The 17,199-nt window shown below is 38.9% G+C and overlaps 1 protein-coding gene across 1 annotated transcript in view; it reads right to left on the bottom strand.

Moving 5' to 3' along the window:
• LOC140278002 (myosin heavy chain, skeletal muscle) overlaps positions 1-17,199 on the bottom strand; it is a 62,358-nt gene that overhangs the window by 40,121 nt on the left and 5,038 nt on the right. The window lies entirely within an intron of this gene.

Raw genomic sequence — 17,199 nt, 5'->3', positions numbered from 1 at the left:
AGCTGTAACAAATGTTTTAAATTAGATCACTACTTATGTCACATCAGAGTATGTATGAAGATAAATTTTGGGCTTTCATCCATGTTGATATGTCAGAGAGACAGTCTGAGATTCGTGCTGAGACCGTGTGGTCGTCAGGTGGGAATGACAGATAGAGCTGGGTATCATCAGCATAACATTTGTGTGAGAAGCCATGTGATCGGATGATCTGGCCCAGTGAGGTGGTGTATATGGTAAGGAGAAGAGGTCCCAGTACTGAACCTTGGGGGACCCCTGTGGCGAGGTGGTGCGCTGCAGAAGTGTGACCAAGCCAGGATACTTTGAATGACCGACCAGTGAGGTATGATTCAAACCAGGAGTGTGCTCTCCCTGTGATGCCCATGCTAGCGAGTATGGACAAAAGGATACTGTGGTTGACAGTGTCAAATGCAGCTGATAAGTCGAGCAGGATAAGTACAGAGAACTTAGCTGTGGCTCTGGCTTCTTTTAAGGCTTCTGCCACAGCCAACAGAGCCGTTTCGGTGGAGTGTCCACTTTTAAACCCAGATTGGTTTGGATCAAGGAAGTTGTTACACACGTGGACAAAATTGTTGGTACCCCTCAGTTAAAGAAGGAAAAACCCACAATTCTCACTGAAAGCACTCGAAACCTACAAAAGTAACAATAAATAAAAATTCATTGAAAATTAAATAATCAAAATCAGCCATTTCTTTTGAAATGTTGATTAACATAATTATTTTAAAAAAACTAATGAAATAGGGCTGGACAAAAATGATGGTACCCATAACTTAATATTTTGTTTCACAACCTTTTGAGGCAATTACTGCAATTAAACGATTTCTGTATTTGTCAATGAGCGTTCTGCAGCTGTCAACAGGTATTTTGGCCCACTCCTCATGAGCAAACTGCTCCAGTTGTCTCAGGTTTGATGGGTGTCTTCTCCAAATGGCATGTTTCAGCTCCTTCCACAGATGTTCAATGGGATTCAGATCTGGGCTCATGGAAGGCCACTTTAGAATAGTCCCACGCTTTTCTCTCAGCCATTCTTGGGTGTTTTTGGCTGTGTGTTTTGGATCGTTGTCCTGTTGGAAGACCCATGACCTGCGACTGAGACCAAGCTTTCTGACACTAGGCAGCACATTTCTCTCCAGAATGCCTTGATAGTCGACAGATTTCATTTTACCTTTCACACATTCAAAACACCCTGTGCCAGATGCAGCAAAGCAGCCCCAAAACATTGCTGAGCCTCCTCCATGTTTCACCGTAGGGACAGTGTTCTTTTCTTCGTATGCTTGGTTTTTGAGTCTATGAACATAGAGTTGATGTGCCTTACCAAAAAGCTCCAGTTTGGTCTCATCTGTCCAAAGGACATTCTCCCAGAAGCTTTGTGGCTTGTCAACATGCATTTTTGCAAATTCCAGTCTCGCTTTTTTATGATTTTTTTTCAGCAGTGGTGTCCTCCTTGGTCGTCTCCCATGAAGTCCACTTTGGCTCAAACAACGACGAATGGTGCGATCTGACACTGATGTACCTTGGCTTTGGAGTTCACCTTTAATTTCTTTGGAGGTTGTCCTGGGCTCTTTGGATACAATTCGAACGATCTGTCTCTTCAATCTGTCATCAATTTTCCTCTTGCGGTCACGTCCAGGGAGGTTGGCTACTGTCCCGTGGGTCTTGAACTTCTGAATAATATGAGCCACTGTTGTCACAGGAACTTCAAGCTGTTTAGAGATGGTCTGCACCTTTAAGATGTTTGTCTATAATCTTTTTTCGGATGTCCTGGGACAATTCTGTTGTCCATGTTCAGTGTGGTACACACCTTTTCACCAAACAGCAGAGTGACTACTTGTCTCCCTTTAAATAGGCAGACTGACTGATTATGAGTTTGGAAACACCTGTGATGTCAATTAAAGGACACACCTGAGTTAATCATGTCACTCTGGTCAAATAGTTTTCAATCTTTTATAGAGGTACGATCATTTTTGTCCAGCCCTATTTCATTAGTTTGTTTTTTTTAAATAATTATGTTAATCAACATTTCAAAAGTAATGGCTGATTTTGATTATTTAATTTTCAATGAATTTTTATCTATTGTTACTTTTGTAGGTTTCAAGTGCTTTCAGTGAGAATTGTGGGTTTTTCCTTCTTTAACTGAGGGGTACCAACAATTTTGTCCATGTGTGTATGTGACTATTACAGTAACGCACTTCAAACTAGCAACAAGGTTCTCGGTATATGACACAATGATACCTACTATTAAAGGGATATTTTGTTTCTGTGTGGGGTTGTGTGAGGTACTAATGAGTTATCAGTGTCTTAACTGCAATCAACAAGTAAGAAGAAGAAGAACGCTTAATCTTACAGTGTGTAGTGTTTGAAGAGAATATTTGTTTGGAGACCCAAACACATGTTGACAGATGAGCTAAGCAAAAAGATCCTCAAAAGGGGGACATAAGAAGAGCATAAGTTTTTGCCATAAAACAACTAAAATCTAAAAAAATTCATAGGGGATAGAACGATAGCTTTATTGTGAATTTGTGAAACTCTGTCACTTTTGTATTAGGCAGTTTTGTCACTATGTTTGTTTTATCAGCCGAACAGGCTGCAACACTGTGTGGCAACATGTGGACCCAGTTCACATAAATCCACAATTGTTTTGTTTTGAATGGGAGAATAATCTCTAATCATGGCCCCCTCCTAGTAGATTTTACCTTAGCTTGCCTGTCTGGAGAGCACTCTGACCCCTGTCTACTATCGGCAAGACACTGAGGACACAGAGGACTTCACACAATCTCTTTTAGAAAACAAACAAGAAAAAAAAAAAAAACAGGTCATTGTAACTTTTTGCACAAAATTATGTTGAATGTCAGAGAACATACTAAGCATTTTGGATGCAGTACAACTGGTAACTGTTTTTAGCATGTTTTGGAACTTAAATCAAGGTCTTACCTGGAACTTAGTAGTGCTGTATAGCAGTTTATCAGACACTGATCCATTTCCATTGAAAATGCACAAAGGTACTTACTGAGACTAAGGAATAAGGTTAAAATGATATAAAAGAAAGTTCAAATGTATAATCAATAAATGAAGACTACAAATCTTTAGTAAACCAGAAAAGAAAGTGACAGAAAATACATGCAATATATGTAGTTCCCCTAAGAGGCTGCAAAGATGAATCCGACTACTCTGTTTAAACATAATACAGCAGGGATATAATCAGTGTTACTAGATGGACAAAAATGGCATATTCAGATGAATGACACAAACGTACACTATATTGCCAAAAGTGTTCACTCACCCTTTCAAATAATCAAATTTAGTTGTTCCAATCACTTTCATGGCCACAGGTGGATAAATTCAAGCACCTGGGCATGCAGACTACTTCTACAAACATTTGTGAAAGAATGGGTCGCTTTCATGTGCTCAGTACCCTGATAGGATGCCACCTGTGCAGCAAGTCCAGTTGTGAAAAGTCCTCGCTACTAAATATTCCACAGTCAACTGTCAGTAGTATTATTACAGAGTGGAAGCGATTGGGAACTACAGCAACTCAGCCACAAAGTGCCAGGCCACATAAAATTACATATACATAGTGCACAGAGGTCGCCAACTTTCTGCAGAGTTCTACAGACCAACAAACTTCATGTGGCCTTCAGATTAGCTCAAGAACAGTGCGTAGAGAGCTTCGTGGAATGGGTTTCCATGGCCGAGCAGCTGCATCCAAGTCATACATCACAGAGTGTCGGATGCAGTGGTGTAAAACACACCGCCTCTGGACTCTAGAGCAGTGGAGACGCGTTCTCTGGAGTGAAGAATCACGCCTCTCCATCTGGCAACCTGATGGACGAGTCTGGGTTTGGCAGTTGCCAGGACAACAGTACTTGTCTGACTGCATTGTGCCAAATGTAAAGTTTGATGGAGGGGGGATTATGGTGTGGGGTTGGTTTTCATGAGCTGGGCTTGGCCCCTTAGTTCCAGTGAAATGAACTCTGACTGCTTCAGCATACCAAGAGATTTTGGACAATTTCATGCTCCCAACTTTGTGGAAATAGTTTGGGGATGGCCCCTTTTTGTTCCAACATGACTGCGCACCAGTGCACAAAGCAAGGTCCATAAAGACATGGATGAGCGAGTTTGGTCTAGAAGAAGTTGAGTGGCCTGCATAGAGTCCTGACCTCAACCTGATAGAACACCTTTGGGATGAATTAGGGCGGAGACTGAGAACAAGGCCTTCTGTCCAACCTCAGCGTCTGACCTCAGAAATGTGTTTCTGGAAGAATATTCAAAAATTCCCATAAACACACTCCTAAAGCTTGTGGAAAGCTTGCCCCGAAGAGTTGAAGCTGACTTAGAAATGATAATAAACCCTATGGATTAAGAATGTGATGTCACTAAAGTACATATGGGTGTAAAGGCAGATGAGCCAATACTTTTGGCAATATAGTGTGTAGTCTGCATAGTCTCAAGCGTGCCTTTAAAAGGGGTACATTACAGAATAGATGAAAATGCTCATAATGAGCAGATTTGATAATACATGGTATCTATTCATGTTATCAGGAAATGTAACCAATAGCCACAATGTAAATATCACCTCGTAACAGCATGTGCCCTCAAGACATATTGTAGCACATTCATTTTGTAGAGGTCATTCTAAACCATAGATTGTGGAAATGCAACCATGTATGACCCTTTAAAATTACATAGAGCTGGAATAACTGAAATAAAACTGACCAACAGTGGACAGTGAGTTACTCTCTGCCAGTGCCACAGAGACAGTAACCAAAAACACAGGATTTCCAAGAATTCATACTGTTTTATGCTGCCAGTGTTGTCTGAGTTCTTGAACAGAGAGCCAGCACAGAGAGATCTGTTACACTTACTTCACACACTGGGCTCTCCCAGGCTGCATCTTCAGACAACACTCATATCCAACACCAACATTCTCATATCTTGCAAGCTGGCTGCCAGTGAATCCTATACAAGAATACAGATAATTCTGATCTGTGTCAGGTTTTCATATTATCATTTGTCAGGCTCAGAACCAGGACATACTGTGAGGGAAAAGCAATTTTCTATCAACACTGCTGTTTTTAAGATGTAGTATCTTGTAGTAGTTATTTTAAGGCAATGAAAGGACATAGTAACTATGTGAAAGCATTACGGAAAAGTACTCTAAGTCATCAGGATGACCACTGATTGTATTCAGTCGCTCTGTGCCGCATCATGTACTGTCTCATGATTTTAAAAATACTGCTTCCTTAAGGCAGAAAGCCTGCAATTTAACTTTCAGCAGCCTTTAAACATCCTCTGGGTGAGATGAGGGAACACTGTAGGAAAGTGGAGGATGCAGGTTTAGCTGTTGGATGCTTTCAATCGAAGATATCGATCACAGTCATTCTAACAATTCTGGTAAGTTTTGCTTCGTCATAACCCCTAACCCTTCCTGTGTCACACCTGGTCTTCAGCTGCTGGTCTTTACCTCACCTCTCTCAGAGGCTCTCAGTATTTTGTTTCCAGTCTATTTCTGCTCAGTTCTCCATTAAAGCTTTTAAAATCCATCTCCTTCTCCTGCAGTTCTGCATTTGGGTCTCCCTTTTGCCAAACCCGTACCAACATGAAAAAAACACTTTCATCACTTCCTCACTGGGTTCAGGCAGTAGCATAAGTTGGTTCGAAAACAGTTTGGACTAAAATGATATTCTTTTTACAATGCAACAGTGATCATCACCTTCATGGACATCACTTTGCTATCAGCCTTGGTTACATGCAAACACAGCAAGTTACGACCAAACTTCCTGGTTGAGTTTAGCCAATAACTTCACTTGGTTAGGATCATAAAATGATCTTGGTTAGAACAACATTACATTCTCTCAAGACTGTGACTGTCACCTTTATGGACATAATTTGTTCATTTTACATACAGTTGCACTCAAGACCACAAGAGGTTGCACATCATACATTTAAACAGAATTAAATGCTGTTTTGGCTGGCATTTGCAATACTTCGGTTGGTTTCAAATATATATATATATGTGTGTGTGTGTGTATGTAGTTATATTATTATGTTTTTGGGGTTTTTTTGCTCTTCCAATCGGAATTTATATCCATTTAGGTTTCATATTTATTTATACTCAGAACTGCAACACTATTTTAACTGATTAACCAGTAAAATGTGACATCACATGTGACCATGTGCTACTGCTCCTATTTGATGACGTTCTCAGTCCTCGCTCCGGGATATGATGATGCTTAAAAAATTTCATCTTGCATCTTTTCCAAAGCCTTTTTACTTTTGAACTTCTACTTCTGTGATAACTTACTGTTTTCTTCACCACTGCAGGGTTAAGAGTTAAAGGTACACTGTTAGGCTTAACTTCAAGGTACATAGTTAAGCTTAGATGTTAAGAAATACATAATTAGGGTTATGAAACTATACATTGTTCTGGTCTACACATATTAAAACTCATTGGTCATCTCACAATTTTTAAGCCTGTACTGTGAAATTACTACAAAGTAGATGTGTGGACAAATGTTCCTATTTCATCCTTTTCTGGTGAGACTGGGCTTAAAAGTCAGAGGCTTGTTCGAGCCAACTTTTCCTCGACTTATGCAGCTAATAAGGCCAAAAACATTGAAGCCAGAAATGAAAAACTGCATCTGGACAGGACAGCTTTCAATAGCATGGTAAGCTCTGAGTACAGGAGAAAACACGACACTCAAACCTCACAGTAGTATCTTTCTATTACTCGGGCAATCTATCTAATAGTTTCCACCATCTTTTCTTGGCCTTAACTTTCACCCAAGACTCAACTCCAAATTCATCTTTTCTGACCAGTTTGTCCTTGCATTCATTTGTTTCATTCTCCTTGCACATCAAATCAGTCTTCCATTCCCTCACCTCTCTTCTCCTCTCTCTGCTACACCCTCATTCATCTCTCCCTGCCAGTTCTTTTGTCCCACAGTTTGCCTCAGGCTGCAGAAACTTCAGAGTCCAGACTAAAAGTTTTTCCACATGCGGAGCTGGGGCATCTGGACAGCTCTGAGAGAAGGCACATTTATTTCTCATTAAGGGTAATTGAGGGTTAAACAGTGGACTTTACGCCGCTTACATCCATTTACACCAAAGGTGATTTGAAAGAAGGAAGCAAATGAAAATCTCCCATACAGTTTTTCTTGCAGAAGTAAGCCTTCATTTTCTTATTTATGTGCAGTATCTCTGTATTAGTGTCTCTGCACTGCACTTTTGAATGTGAATTGGTACCATTGCCATGTTTTTCCAGTGGTTTTCAGATTTTTCTTTCAGTAACACTTTTTTTTAAACTATAAACCTTATAGCATTTGTATATTTTCAAGATATTCATGGTGTACAGAGGGTGAATTCTCAAAATTCTGGTCATCATCCAAGCAATCACATAGCATACAACAAGATGAAACACCAGCAAAACTGGTGACATTCACATCAGCCTCGCCAATACACTGAGACTACATTCAGACTGCAGGCCTTAATGCTCAATTCCAATTAACAGCTCATATATGAGTTTTTTGTTGGCCTGTTCACATTATTCTTTTTAATCTGGTCAGTTTTAGATTTCAGTGTGAACGGATCACAAAAAAATGCTCAAAAAACAACAAAGCTGTCATAATGCGAAAGAGCATTCTATGCAATGGAAGTAGGCTTATTTAAGACCAGCACCTCGCTGGTTTGAGAAGAGACAGACGTGTTTGGTGACTTTCGCCTGCGCAGAATTGTGACGAACTTCATGCGTATTGCATGAATTCCGTAGAAGTCGCATGAATTCTGATTTGACTGAACAGACTGAGGTCGCTTTGCAAAAAATCTGATCTGTATCTGATTTATGACCACATATTGACCACATATTGATCCAATATGTGGCCAATATTGATCACATATTGATCCAATATGTGGCACATATCTGAATAAAAAAAACTGGATTCCATGTGAGTTGTGCTTTCAAACGGTCAGGACTAGCATCTAGCACAAGTTACCATGCTAGCATAAAAAGACCAAAATCCAAATCCTTAGCCTCTGAGCATTGTCTCTGCAAGTCAATGGAACAAGTGGTGTTGCTTTTATTTGTAAAATATTTTGTAAGATCAATATTTCAGCACATTTCAGCACTTTCGTACAATATGGCAGGGAATTAAGGAGCACGCTAAACTCTAAAATCTACCTTGAGAAGCTGTTCACTACACTTTTGGAGGAAGTCCCTGTGATATGTAAATGGTAGGAAAAGGCTCCAATTCTCTAAACCCACTGGGGCCAAAATGTGCTGTCACATCTAACAGCTTAAAACTCAGGTTAACTCACAGTATCTCATCCATCACAGGCATATACAAAGGTCTGCCACACATTATATTCGACCAGAATGCAAAGAGGAAAACATTTATTATTTTACAGGCTTGGTAGAAATAAATGACTTTTTATGCACTTACAATAAGAAGACCAAAAGAATGTCAGTCTGTCATGACATTGTTGACCTAACACGGCAGAAGACCATCAAGGTTGATTAACAAGCAGGAATTTATTCTCGTACTCTGGATGAAGGATGTGTGAGGTGTACATCCAGGCTCAGCAGACGTCCGGGGTAATGAAGAACAGGACAAATTTCCCCTGGAAAACTGGAAGGCTTCCTAACGGGCCATAGCAGCACTAAATAGCTCTGACAAGGGGTCACATTTCTCACTGCAGTCAAATCAGTAGGATATGAATTATGCTGGCTGATCTGTCTCCTCCGCAGATTAATGTCATTATTTATGGTTGGCTAATCAAAGCAGTGAAGAAAAAACATTGTGGGAGCCAGCACACACCTGGTGATACCCATAAAAAAAAGTTTTTTATGCTAAGGATAATAAAACGCAGAGAGGACTTAAAGATGGAACAATGTGCTTCTACTGAAACAAAATACTATAAAACAAGTATCTTGAAGCATGTGGTTTATTAAGGAAAAACAGTTGGTGTTATCTTAAACCCACTTTAGCCTAGTTCATTAAATGTGTATTGTTATGTTTTAAGTAAGGAAAAAGGGTCTTCTGTCAGTCACAGAAAGAAGTGGCTATTCTAGGGTAGACACAAAGATGAGCAATGTCACAATTTGTCATATCCAGACAGGCCAAGAATGAAGTGACGACGGTTTATGGTGTTTCGAATAAAAGTCATCTAGGGAGTCTGCTGAGCAACTCAGCTGTAGTAATGACAAAATCCTGTGAGCCAGGAGCTTTTTCCACAAATACTGGCAACAGCACAGCAGTTCCACACTCTCACACTAAATCCTCTGCATCCTAGATTCACTTTCTCACACATTCTTAACTAAAATAATGCTATCATTAATGTAGACACTATATACATTAATGCTTTTCCTGGTCATTTTGCTTTGAAGTTTTTAGTTGTCCAGAGGAATACTGTATCCCTTCAGAGCATCTACCATTCTCTGCTTTGTATGATTTTGTTTTAATTACATAGACCTCATTATTTTAGACATTGAAAATCAAATAGAACATTTGCCGGTGGACATTAGCTGGACATTATGGAAGTCAGTGAAGTTCTGGTAATGCCCTGTTGAGAACATTGTAGCGGCATCAAAAAGCAGATGTTGTGTCTTATGGACATACACAATGTTTGCTGGAATTGCACCTAAAGGCGCATTTGCACTGATTTCAGACCCGGTGGTTACATCCATCTTTTAGTCTGTGTTTTTTATCAATTTACAGCAGTATCAATGATATCAAAGTCATTAAATGATTTACAACATCCAAAATGGTTAAGATTTTGAATAGTCTCACACCAAAGCTATCATGAAGGCTACTTTGAAGAATATAACTGAAACATTATGTTTAAGTAATTATTTTTTTTCCTGCTTTGCCTTGATGCCTTGATTAAAACAGTTAATTAAATAAAATCTCTTGCATGAGAAGGTAAGCCCAAATGCTTAAGCAGTAAATCAACACTCCATTTACTATCTTGCAGGGGAATATTAAGGACCTTTAGTCATGAAGTTGGCATAAAGTAACTTAAGTTTCAGATTGAGTCATCTTCAATTTGATATGAAAACTGTGAGCTAAAAGGTTTAAAACTTAGGTCAATCTGGATGTCAACCTCTGATTTTGTCAACAATACCATCTCTAAGTCTTATGGGTATAGTCTTATGTCTTTGACTTTGTGATAGATTCTACTATGGTGCTATTGCAAAGGTGCAACTCCAAAGAAAGGAGCTCCTGAAGGGTACGTCAAATCCCAGGAAAACTTCTATAAAGCCACTTTACACTGAGTTAATCTTAAAGAAGATGTGTTCAAATTGTTTTGTTTTTTTTGAAGAAGGGTATTTTCCCACATCAGTTGAAGTAGCACTTTACAGGTTCATTTATGTGTTTTGATTGCTTATTTTTAGTCATTCGCTACCTTAGCTAACTACTGTATAATAGGTATGGCAGACATATAGTGAAATCTTAATATTCATGAAGAATATTGCTTGTGTACATAAAAAAAAATCTAAAGGAAGGCCCTTTTTAAATATACTGGTGCATGATTTAATGAGGGAGGTATCTACTACTGTCACAAAGGAACAACGCACTACATGGAACGAGTGACTGAAGATAAATACCACTGTTGACTGTCATAACACCTAAGATCCACCCATAGCTGCCACTATTGGGTGGTGACCTTGTGAAACAGCTGGATTCTTGGAGGAGAGTCTTGATCTCGCTATATGTCATGAGAATCCAAAATTACAAAAGTAAAGAGGAGTCAGCATCATATACTGGTAGGTTGAAGGTGTGACGAAAATCAACAATGGCAGCTCCTATTTATTGACTGGTTCCATGTGGTTCTGCTAGGTTCATGTGATAAGCGCGCATTGTTGCCACTGGAAACCATCTCCACAAATCCCAAGAACTATATGTCTGTGGTGGTTACAGTTTTCTGCAGCAATAAACACCCTTATTATTGTATGAACAGATAAAAAGGGTTGTCCTCTAATTGATCTCAACATTTCTTGGATGTTACCAACATCTTTTGTCAGACAATAAATGTAATATATTTAATTCAATGGGTCAATCAAATGAAATATACTACATTTATTGTCAGACAATAGTTATGTGGTTTACATTTTTAAAAAGTTCTTTAAAAAAGTAACGTTAAGAAACTTTTAGAAACCTTTTTTCCAACCAGAAAGGAATATGCCCCTCACACAGTCCCCTCGGAGTAAAAGAGTAATCCAGCGAGCCTAAGGCCAGGAGACAGCATGGTGCCTCACAGCATGGTGAATAAAAAACACAGTCTCTATTTGCTCTCTCAATAAAATGATGGAAAATGGTCAATACAGCAGTAAAAACCCACAGCATTAAAACAAGCTCAAACACAGCTCCTGCCATGGAGACTGTGTCTCTCTCTCTGCTGGGGTATAATTATCCACTTAATTTCATCCACCCAGGGTTACTTTAATGACCACCTTTAAAATCCCTTATCGAGCAGAAACTTCGACCTAATCACAAACAATATGAGTTGCTAAAGTATCAAGTTCCTTTTGAAAATAACTTCTTAGAAGGGAGAAAAGAGAGAGGCAAAAAGGAAGATGCAGCAGACTTACAGCTCGGTATTTCGTGACCACCTCATTCTTTTCCTCATTAAGCTGAGTGTTCTGCTCCTCAAGCTCCCGGACCCTGGACAGGAGCCGGTCACTCTGCTCAATGGCTCTCTTCAGCTCCTCTCTCTCCCTCATCCCTGACTCCTCTGTGTGAGCTTGCAGCAGTGACAGAGATCTGACCTGCATCAGCACTCACACACATGCTCACATTCACACACACATTCAGAGGGCTTGATGTTTCAGCTTGGCTGCCTGGCTCGTTTACTGAGTCTCTCCCAGTTTTGTTCACTTAGGTCCTGAGTTTGAGCTGCCACCCCCACCCCATCTCTCTCTTCTCCATCCATATATGCTCCCTTTGCCATTTAAAAGGCATGAACATAGAAACACAAACACATGTGCCCACATTCTTTCACCTGACCTCTCTGAACCTGAACCTGAACCTCTCACCTGACTGGCATCCTGGCTTTCTGTCACTTCAGCAAAATAAAATGTGTTTCCTATGCTGATGAAGATAAATGAAAGTAGGAAATCAAAAAGTAAGCACACTAGTTATGCACACTAATATTCATATAAATAATATTACTGGTAACTCTATATGTCCTGCTGGTGGGGCCATTATGTTTCTCTCAAAAGACCACGTCATGTTAAACTTTCTAAGTTCACATGTAGAGAGTCAAATGTGAGATGATACATTACCTCTACCATTCTCATGTATTATGCTTAGGGAAATATAACTACTTCAAGCTCAAGGACATATCTTATAATGCATGTTGGCTGTTCAGTTTTTTTTATTTGCTTTTGTCACATTCCTCATCTATTAGAATGTGCCAAGAAAAAGACCACTGACGGGCCAGGGGAGTCTGTGTTTATGTCAATGACAACAACTTGAATAGCTACAAATAAGTAAGCCAAAAAGAGCATTGAAAGGAAGCTAATAATTCCACTTAATGGTAGCAAAGGGATGCCAATGACTGCAATGATAGATTCCAGTAAACATACAGTTGGTTTTCCGTTCAGTCTAATATGATGTCTGGTGTTTTTTCGCCCTGAATCTCTGTTTAAGTCTCTATCAAGTACTGATACAATACAGCAATGTGCCTGTTTAATAGCTAGATGAGCTAACACAGTCTAAACCTAATGTATCAATTAGTGTCCCAGTACCAAGTGTGTGAAAACAAAAATAACAGACTATTGATAGACTGAAGAAACTGAAAAATTATATGATAGAAACAAAATAAATAACAGTCATGTTTAGGCATTAAAAACTAATTGGTAAGGTTTAAGGATTCAAAATTGGGTATCAGGTTTAGGTATTAAAAACAAATTGTTTGGGTTTTGGCATTAAAATGGTTTAGGTTTAGGCACTGGAGACTAATTGTTCAGGTTTTCAAAAGTAACTATTTAATCTTAGATATTAGTTCTTTAGGTTTTGTCAGTGAACACTAATTGATCATGTTAAAGTATTAAAATTGTATTTGTTAGGTTAGCGCATTAGAAACCATTTGTGTAAGTTTAGGCATTAAAAACTGACTGGAGATGCTTAGGTAGTAGGAACTAGTTGTTCAGGTTTTATAAACTAAATGGTAAGATGCATTCAAATTGTATTTATTTGGTTAGGTTTATGCATTCAGCACTAAGTGTCTAGGGTTTGCTTAGCTTGCCTTAAAACAGATACTCAAATCTTTTCTTGGCTCACCAGGTAATGAATCCCACCCCAACCCACCAAAGACTAAAAAATAAAAATAAAAAGTGGTACAAACAGAAAAGAAATGTCCCCTAATTCAAAAGTTGTTTGTGTCCTAAAAAAAATCATAATTCATGTCTACCAGCACAAATAAAAAGTTTAAATTTCATAAGTATCTTGTATATTGTGTGTTCCATGTATTGTAAACATGTTTCTTTATTAACGCGACATACAACGAGTTTTTTCTCATTCCTGCCTGGAATTGAGACAAAGGTGAGGCATCGAGAAACAAAAAAGCTGTATAGTCCTGAATAAACTGCAAAAATGCCTGATCTGATCTATCTTGAAAACTCCCTGAACGGTCAGCACAGTTGAAAGAGGCTCAGATGCTAAGTAGCACACACTGTCACTTGGTTAGGTTTTACTTTGAAGAATTTGACAAGTGCAGTTTAAAGTAACAAATTAGAATTTTTCATTTTCTGATTTTGTCGCCCCAGTGATGCTACGAACGTGCTTTGATATGTGCTTTTGAAAAATAACCACCCCAAACAACTGATGCTGGCTTCCAATACACACAACCAGCGTCCAGCTGTCAGTGTGAATGATATATAGAATGCATGCTGAAAATGCCATTTTGCTTGTTTCATTTTACCATTTGCCTTTGACTGGGACCCTGCAGAGCAATCACCAAAAAATAACTCAAGAAATTCAGTAACACTGTGTAACAAGACCCTGAATGCACTGTCACAGCCTCCATTTGGCTCTAGCTTATACTTACATCTTTTAATTACTCATTTGAAACAAAGGGCTTCATGGAAGAATTAACAATGCTTTGGAATTTTAGTTCATCTTGCTATAAATACTTGCTCCACAGCCCTTTATTAGATCAATTTTCTTTTCCAGTACTTGGCTGGGGCAGGGTGGAGTGGGATGGAGCAAGATTACAGCCACACAATATCTGGAAACCATGTGACACCACTGTTATCTATACATTTATATATATATTGCATAAATTGTTTTGCATTCTGTCAAGGCCTATAAGTTAGTACTTATTTATTAGTGGTACACAGTGTCAATATTTATGAAAATGGCTTAAATGTTTTTTTTAAACATTTATTTTTCCATTTTTTGCTTAAAAACTATTTAAGTAATTCGTCAGTTATCAGAACTCAGCCCAATAAAGGTTTTTTTAATCAAAATTCCAGAATGTTCACGAGCCATGGACCGAGCCATGAATTTTCTATTGTCATATTGTCATCTATCTATTTTATACACCACTTTCAGCTTATTAGCAATCACACAAAAATAAAATAAATACCATGCATGTGCTTACAGCAGTTTTAGAACTCTTTTTCACTCTGGCACATCAAGCCAGTTAAACAAACATGCTTTTACCCAGACCTGATCACTACATGGTACGGAGGCCTGAGGTCAAAGGTAAAGTTCAGGCAGCAGCCAGATGGTGGAGATGTTGCTGGTATGTTGGCGGCACTTTTATTTGTAATCTGACTTCTTCTTCTTATCAGCAGTAGCTCGGTAGTCCACCAGACCTCACCGAACCTGTGTCTGTGCAGACTTCTGTCATCTCCTGACAGACCGATGAAGATGCTGTAATGTTCCATACACGCTTTAACATAAACCGCATGCTCAATTCCCCCTGTTATCCTATCAAAACAGTAGACAGTTCTTGTTCTTTCTTGGTCACAGCAAGTTACTTAGTTATCGTTGTGAATGTAAAACATCGATTTTTTTCATCCTTTTCAACAGATGTCCAGGAGCAAGAAAGGTCCATAGTCAACAACGCAACAATCTTGCCAGAATAAAGTCAACAATGTTCAAAAACTGACGTGACACGTGTCAAAGACATCAAATCTAAAGTCATAAAAACAGCAGGTAGTAAAGATCTAAACGTATGGAATGACAGAACCAAGCCTAGAACCAGTTTTTAGTTAATTGACTTTAAAGGCACATTATATTTGTATAACACCCGAGGGCTAACTGTCGAGAAAAGTAAAACGAAGTGAAATTGAAGTTGTAAAATCTGCAATAAAATTAGTCAAACTGAACTGTGACTGGTTTAACTTGAAAACTATCCAAGATTCACAGCAACTAAAAGCTGCTCTCATAAATACATTAACTGTTGCTGTTTGCTTATAAACAGTGGCACAATTCTCAGAAATGAGGAGGAAAAGATTGCTGGAGGTGACCAGAATTGGCCAATTTTCCGCTTGACCAAATATTTTCATGCTCACAGTGACTCAGTTGCATTAGAAGTTCTTGCTTCATAAACCATAAATATTGTAGGGTGTTTGAAATATAATTCCAGGAGAGGCTACTAAAACTGCTTTTTAATCTCTATAGAGTTCTCCATTTGTGGCACCTAAACAGACAATTTATTTATATAGGTTCAGCAGTGCACAGAGGAGACCTAAAATGTTTTATCGTTTGTTCAGATCAAGTTTCAGTTTGCCATGTGAACAATTATGTCAACTTGCCTCTGCTTCTCAATAAAGCCAATAACGTATGGGTCTTTTAGTCCCATCCACATGTCTTCAGTCTATCTGAATGTATGTGCATGCTCAGCTGTGTGGTCATATCCTGTAAATAGTCATCTTTAGCACAATAATAACAAAGCACAAGCTGTGGGAGATTTGGGGAAATGAGTTGTATATATAATAGTTGTTTTATTCCTAGCACACAGTTACATTTTCAATTAAAACTAAAAAATGTCGAGTGGTGTCAGTGTTATGGTTCTTAGAGAGAAAATTGGAATCGACCGAGATCCAAATCACGTCAGACCATGTCAACCATGAAAGTTGCACATGGTGCATTTCAATTTAAAAGTCTTTGGATTAACACAGAAATAAGATAATATTGAAATAGTTTTATCACTGACAGTAGCCAGGTGCTGATCGGCATTTAAGTCAACACCCAACAGTTCTTCTGGACTTTGACAGAATGTCTAAACTACAAGTCTGTCTATGGCTTACCATGTTGTTTTAGTGTCTTTCAGTCTGTTGCTTTAGGTTTCTCTCAGCTAAGAATGTATTGCTCTCATAAAGAAGAGAATCTATGAAAGGGTGGTTCTTTTTACAAAAGAATTAAATTCCAAACTCTGACATGACCTCATCTGGAGCAGGTTGGGTGAGAGTTCCTGTGGCGTTCAGGCCAGACAAAAAGACATCCATCTTTGAGATGTCAAAAACAGGGCTCAACATTCCTCACTAAGCCATTAAGATCTATTGGAGATCATTAACACTCGGCCTGAATATATTTTCAGCAGGAGACAACCTTAGCATTTCAAACGTAACTAATGTCTTTTACCAAAGAGAATTTACATTTCATGCTACTGTTTCTTTTATTTCCCTCCGCTCCTAATAAGAGCCTACAAGAAGCTTTGGCATTACTTTCAAAGCCAGAAAACAAAAAGTGGTTCTGGAAAAATAGAGCTTATTCTCCACAGGGAGATCTGAAAAAGAGTTTAAAAGGGAAAGCTTTCTTGCAGACGGAAAGGCACACAGAATCCACACAGAAAGACCTGTTGCAGCTGGAGCGCTGGTCTCTGCCATTAGCTGCACTTTCTGAGCCCCGACAGCCTTATCTACCAAACCCAACACACCGTGCTGTCGGTCGGTCGGTGTGAAAATTAGACAGGGAAATGTGGTATCATCTTTCTAAAGTGTGCGCCGGTAATTGCCCTGTTGTTCAAATAAGACTTAGGACGTGTGTGTCATGAGGATTAGCCACCTGACACATTTGAACTTCCTTTGCCTGTAGCCAATTTGAACACACAATACATTAACCTGTCAGTGCAGGATTTACCCTTGCACTCAACATCAATCTGCATGAGGATGCCAAAAAACAAAGAGAGGAAGATAAATGTGACACATCAATAGTTCACCTTTAGCATGATCAC

The sequence above is a fragment of the Leuresthes tenuis genome, unplaced genomic scaffold (assembly GCF_036924035.1).
Source record: "Leuresthes tenuis unplaced genomic scaffold, fLeuTen1.0.hap1 SCAF_20, whole genome shotgun sequence".
NCBI classification, from domain to species: domain Eukaryota; kingdom Metazoa; phylum Chordata; class Actinopteri; order Atheriniformes; family Atherinopsidae; genus Leuresthes; species Leuresthes tenuis.
Note: the sequence above shows the minus strand (reverse complement) of the source record. Positions and strands in the feature narration are given on the sequence as shown.